The 6,684-nt window shown below is 42.0% G+C and overlaps 1 pseudogene; it reads left to right on the forward strand.

Annotated features, from left to right (window-relative positions):
* Window positions 1-3,410: 3,410 nt before the first annotated feature.
* LOC122048175 lies at window positions 3,411-4,028 on the forward strand (annotated as a pseudogene).
* The last annotated feature ends 2,656 nt before the right edge of the window (window positions 4,029-6,684 follow it).

The raw sequence follows: 6,684 nt of genomic DNA on the forward strand, positions 1-6,684 counted from the left end.
CAGGGGTTCAGTCGACTGAACAGGAGGTTCAGTCGACCGAAAAAGGCATTTTATCAGTCGACCGAACAAAGGTTCGGTCGACCGAACAGGCAACTTTGGCAAAACAGATCAGGCTCAGAAATATGGTATTACAGCATGATCGGTCGACCGAAAATGAGGTTCGGTCGACCGAACATTGAAGACATTAATGGCGCATTAATTCAAGATCTCGACGAACAGGGAAGGAAGCTGTTCGGTCGACCGAAAAAGAGGTTCGGTCGACCGAACCATTAAAGACCAGTAATTGCAAAACATCGAGCCAGCTTCGGACTTCAGCCAGGAAGGAAGGGAGCAGGTTCGGTCGACCGAACAGAGGGATCGGTCGACTGAACGTCCAAGATTCTTATAAAATGTGCTCGAAGTCAGAAGCTAAAAAAAACAACTTTTCTGATCACAAGTTACTACTCTGCAAGCAACTCATCTTCATCAGTACAGCAAGCTACGTCATTCGAAAGCACCGACCTACGCTAAATCTTCGATCCATTTGTCGGTATATATATTATTGTTTTTCACTTAATTGCAAATAAGATAGTAGGCTTGTTACTATCTTATTCTATTGTACCTGTATGATCTGCTTCTCTCTGAGGACTTCGGAGAGAAGAGTTTTAGTGTTTTGCCCATCGGTGCGGTCAAGGACCGCGGGCCTTCGAGTAGGAGTCGAGCTAGGCTCCGAACGAAGTAAACAAACTGTCTCTATTTACTTTCCGCTGTGCACGACTTTGATTTCAAAGAAACGATTAGTTTTAAAAGAACGCGATATTCACCCCCCCTCTATCGCGCTACTCGATCCTATCAGAAATCACAAAAGGCGAAGAAAAGTAGATGGTAGAAGGAAGAAGATGATAGACGAAACAGTGCGCAAAGGACGAGAACTCGACAAGAAACACAAGGCTAACCAAGAGAGAAAGTAGGAGAACCTTACAATGAAACGGAAGGTCGAGGGAAGAGCGCCGGAGATCGTCTAAAAACAGAAGAGCAGGATCACCGGAGAGCTCAGATAGAGAAACTGGGGAGCACGCGAAGGCAAAGATGCGGCTGGGGGAGAAGACGAAGGCTTTATAGGGTTGGACCCGAGCGGCCTCCACCGTCGGATGCAGGTCACGGGAATCGAAGCACGCATCAAGCCATCCATTTCGAACCGCCTCGATCCCGTCGGACACCACGCCGCCGCCGTACGATGACGGCAGCATTGCCACGTGGTGTTCAGATATTGGAGCGCATTTAATGAGCGCGTGCTCGACCTTAATGATGGAGATTGGCGAAAACTTCGAAAAGATACCGAGGAATGTTGGCGTTGACTGCCGTTATAGCTACCCCCGTGGGGGCCGAGTGGAGGTCGCTCGGCGTGACTGATGGTCCAGTCAGTCGGACTAATCGCCTCCTTCGACTAGACTTGAAGGGGAGGCAAGTGATCTGGCGGTACGGACGCGGGACCCCCTTTGAGAGGAGTCAACGCCACGTGGAGGTCAAAGGTCAAACGACCTACCAGAAAAGGGGGGATCCAGCGGAATCAAAGACAACCCGACGGGTACTCAGGTTTCCGACGCTCATAGGGAATAGGGTAACCTGGCCGAGTGGGCAGCCTGCTCGGACCGAGGCTTAGAGCGGCAATGCTGTGAACAGTTAGCCGAGCACGTGACCGAGAATCTTCCCGGTCAAACCATCACCTACGTCCGGTTGGACGCGACGTGCCCGTCGAGCGGCCGGATGCTCGGCGCAGGGACAGAAGAGACAAAAGGACAAGGGAATCATCGGGGAACATCTTCTGACAACAAGCGTGTTCGACGACTAACCCATACGCAGAAGCCTATGACGGAAGGTTCTACTGTCCCATCAGAGAGGTGCTCGGACTGTAGCAGTATAGTGTCAGGCAAACTCCTCTGACAAGCCCATACTGAGGTATGGTAAGAGGACACGTATTCGCCTCGGTATGTGTGCATAAGCCTCTTCACAGCTCTATATAAGGGTCCTCACACTTCGCCGGAGGTACGCATTCTCTGATATTCGAAGCCACTTCCTAGTTTCCTCTTGCCTGACTTGAGCGTCGGAGGGTCATCACCGGGAACCCCTTCCCGGCCCGACTTCCTTGCAGGTTCGCCGGAGATCCCTACGACCGGCCGGAGATCCACGTCATCAGTTCGGAGATCGCCACGTGCCCAGCGTCCATTGATTCAGCGTTCGGGCAGGATCAATAGCATTTGCATGCGGGGGAACCTTGTCTGAAGGGGTCAGTACCACTTCCCACTACAACAAAAACCCTCATAGACATCGGTGGAACAACAACAGTTTTAAGCAAAAACCGATGTCTTTGAGTATTTTACACCGGTTTTTCCAAAAATCGGTGTCTACGAGCGCAAATTTTCGCTCATAGACATCGGTTTTTTAGCCGATGTCTATGAGCACTTTTTTTTTCGTTAATAGACACCGATTTTAACAACGGTTTTTTAAAACCCGATGTCTATGAACCAAAATAAAATAATATAATTTTTCCACCAATACTTAGCCAAAATTTACAACACTTCACTCTTCCCTCCAAACCTAAACCTATATCGCGCCGTCCACCGTATACCGTCGCGACGCCACCACCACTTTCCTCCTCACCTCATCTCCCTCTTCCCCCTTCTAGATCTACGAAAGATGGCATCTTTTTCGTGGACGGAGGAGGATGTGCTACGGTGCTGCGGTAGCAAGCGTTTCACCAAGGAGCTCGCCTCCACCTCTCCGTTTTCCGACCTCCACCACGCAATCCAGTCCGCCCACGGGATCTGGTTCAATAAGGTTGCACTTTTGACCTCTTCTTCTACCTCTTTCTCTTTTTCAGTGTTTCTTTTTTATTCTTCCTTCCAACCTCACCACCTTTCTTCTTCCATAATTCTATCTTTATATTTGCTTTTGTTTTCTTTAATCTGAATCTCTTATTTCTGCCCCATTGTTGTTTTGGTTCTCGATCATCTGGTAAATCTCATTTCTTTTTTCCTTTAATCCATTTATCAAAGGTATACTTTCCGATCTGAAATTTGTCTTCCATCGTATTGTTGTTTTGTTTTTGATCCTTAGGTTTTATCTCTTTTTTTTTTTTTCTCGATTTTAACTTATGCGGCTGCTTTGATTTGATTTGGTGAAGAAAAAGTGGAGTTTTCTACTGAGATTTGATGGGTTCTCTATCTATGATGGAGCGAGAGCCGATTTCGTCTCGAGTTTGATGGTATTTGTTTAGCGTTTAGTCTGGCGATTGTTGAGTTGCTTTTATTTTTGTATCTGGAAGACGAGATCGATTATTTCTCATCTAGTGGCGATGCTACTTATTTTGAGACATTTAATGATGTCTTTAACCGTGTGTTTGATGTCTGCTGTGTAGAACACCTAAGGAAATGGTGAAGGTTGTTGCTGTCTTGGGTAACAGTGAGGGTGTTAAGGGCACAATTTACTTCGTCCAGGAAGGAGATGGTGAGAAATCTCTTGAAATACTACTTGTGGAATGCTAAATTCCTTTCAGATCTAGGGTTTCAACTTCAACCATTTTGATTTTTCTGTGAATTTGTGATCCGATCTGATTTTAGGATGTAAATCTCTATGATAGGTCCAACCACCGTCACCGGATCCATCACTGGCCTCAAGCCTGGGCTTCATGGCTTCCATGTGCATGCTCTTGGAGACACCACCAATGGATGCATGTCAACTGGTAAAATTATTTACCTTTTCCTTCATGGCGATCTACTGAGTTGCAAGTTTCTGATTGAAAGGATTAAATTACTGATTATGTACTCATGCTCTTGTATACTGCAGGGCCTCATTTTAATCCTGTTGGAAAGGAACATGGTGCTCCTGAAGATGAAAATTGACATGCTGGTGATCTAGGCAATGCCACTGCTGGCGAGGATGGTAAGTTGCTTTATCATCAGCTCATGATGTTACTTTTTTTACCCATATTTACTATAACGCTTTTTCTCGTAACAAAAAAAAAAAAAAAAAATCAAACTATGGCTTGATCAACATTTTTTACTGCTTCTCAGGATACTGATTGGTTGCAAGTTCAGTGGTACTATTCCTGTTGAACTAGGCAATCTATCCCAGCTCCAGACCTTGTTAGGATGTAATTTCCACTGTCTTACTATTTTTGCTAGCTGAGGAACAGGAGTCTAATGATTCAAACCTGTGTCACAGATCATTAAATGCAAACCATTTTACTGGTAGAATACCTGCATCCCTGGGTAGGCTTGCCGACCTCGTATGGCTAGACCTGGCAAACAATCACCTCAGTTTTTCATGCATGATCAAATAAAAAACTTACGCGGTGAAGAATTAACGATGATGAAATATGTTCTTATCAGACACTTGAACAAGAATCATCTCTTAGGTCCAATTCCACTGAGCCTTTTCAGCTCTAGCATGAATGTTAAACATATGTAAGATATATCAGCTCTATTGCCACCTGAAGCTTCCTTGTAATAGGCTCTCTGCATACTAACTTGTTGTTTGTATTCAGACTGCTTGACAACAATAACCTTTCTGGGGTTATTCCAGAATCAATTGGACTTCTTCAGAAACTCAAAGTTTTGTGAGTGCTTGCTATTAATTTCCATTTCATCAAACTGTTTGTTTATATCTTTCTTGCGCTTTTCTTAGACGGCTAGACTGCAATAATATACTATACTCAAACTGTTTATATCAAACTGTTTGTAAGTTTTAGATAGATTGCAGAGAGAACTGTTTTTGGAAATTGAATGTAACTAAGCACAACACAGCATGCTAGCCATATTGAGAAAGATACTAGAATGACAAAGTGGAGGTGACTGGATGTAGTTTGAAGTGGTTGCATACTGAAATTGTATATCTTTCCATTGAATGCCCTCAGTACTCATTGAGTTCCTTTTACTAAATGATCTGTTGTTTCTTTTCTTTTTTTCTTTAATGAGCTCTACTTATGTTATTTCCATGGAGATCATGAATCACATCAGAAGGTCATTGACTTGGTAAAAGAATACAACGCTCACTCCAAGGACAATGTTATTTCCATAATGCTAGATACTAAGGTACGTGCCTCTGCGAACATTACTTAGCTCTTACTGTTGACTTAGCAAAGTGCATTTCTAAAATGCTTGACATTGTTTATATCTAATATTCTTGAGATTTAGCTTATTACGTTGGCGGAATATGCACTTAGTATTTTCTTCTCTATGATTCGTTTTCTCTTTAGGACTCTTCCGTCAATGTTGTTGTTTCATCTTATTTAACTGAATATCACTCAGTATGATGCCTTAAATTAAATTTTCCAGCATAATAGACGTGGTGAATATTATTCTTAACATACTATTTCAACACTACCTGCAAGCATGCACTAGGACGAACTTCTGATAAATTTCATTGTTTGCTGAAAACATAATTTTTTTTTTCAGAATTCTAATGGTCATGCGATTTCAATTTTTTTTCTGATTCATTAACTTACACAAAAACTTATTCCTTTCCCAGCATACATTGGATACTACTTATATGCATAATGGTGGCAGTTCTGTATTAGACTGATAAAAATTTGTGACGAGGTTCTCCTAGCACCGGCATGTTACGGCAATCCTGCTTTCTTATTTGGTTTCACCTTTAAAATGACGTCCACTGAAGAAATGCATGACCAATATTTTTAAGGAGAAAGGAGGTTTCCTCCAAATTAAAAGCATTACAAAGCTTATATGAGCTATATCCTTGGTTACTAACTGAGAAAGAACAGATAAAAAAAAAGTACATATACTTAATCTGACACTGTAGTCATATACACTATACAGGGCCCTGAGGTAAGAAGTGGGGATGTGGTTCAGCCTATCTTGCTCAACGAAGGGCAAGAGTTCAATTTCACAATCAAAAGAGGAGTCAGTTCAGGAGATACTGTCAGTGTAAACTATGATGATTTTGTTAATGATGTTGAAGTTGATGACATTCTTTTGGTTGACGGTAAGTATACTTTTCAGATGACTCTTGCTTTTAGATGTTTCTTTTTCTTTTTTACTAGTTGCCCTCAGTACTCATTATTTTGTTTTATTTTATTCAGGTAAGAGAACTGGAGAATCAATTAAATGGTGAGAGGACAATCAAGAAGGATGTTGCAAAGTTCCCAAAGCCTCCAGTGGCTCTTTTAAGATGGAAGCCTCCTTTACAAAGAATCACCAATCAGTTGTCACCCTCAGGAAGAATAGTTATGTGTAATTTGTGGATACTGACTTGATGTGCACAATATCTATTATCTTTTTATGTTGTAAGAAGAATATTTATGTGTTGGTTATATAGATATTGACTTGGTATGTTTAGATACATTGGTGCATTTTTATTTGTGATTTTCTTAGTGAATTAATAATATTAACTTAATTTTATGATTTGCTTGGTGATAATATTGGGTTTTCACTATTTCGGAAATCGAATTTGTGTCGTTAAACAATACTGATATTACATGGGTTTTCCACCGCTGCAAAACCGGTGTCATTAACTAATATTACATCGGTCGTTACCGTTGCCAAAACTGGTGTTATTAACATATAATATTACATCGGTTTTACACCCGATGTCGTTAAGTGATACTACACCGGTTTTAACCCGATGTCTAAAATGACAGACCTTTTACATCGCCTTCATAGACATCGGTCGAAAATATAATAGACA

The sequence above is a fragment of the Zingiber officinale genome, chromosome 2B (genome assembly GCF_018446385.1).
Source record: "Zingiber officinale cultivar Zhangliang chromosome 2B, Zo_v1.1, whole genome shotgun sequence".
In the NCBI taxonomy this organism is placed as follows: domain Eukaryota; kingdom Viridiplantae; phylum Streptophyta; class Magnoliopsida; order Zingiberales; family Zingiberaceae; genus Zingiber; species Zingiber officinale.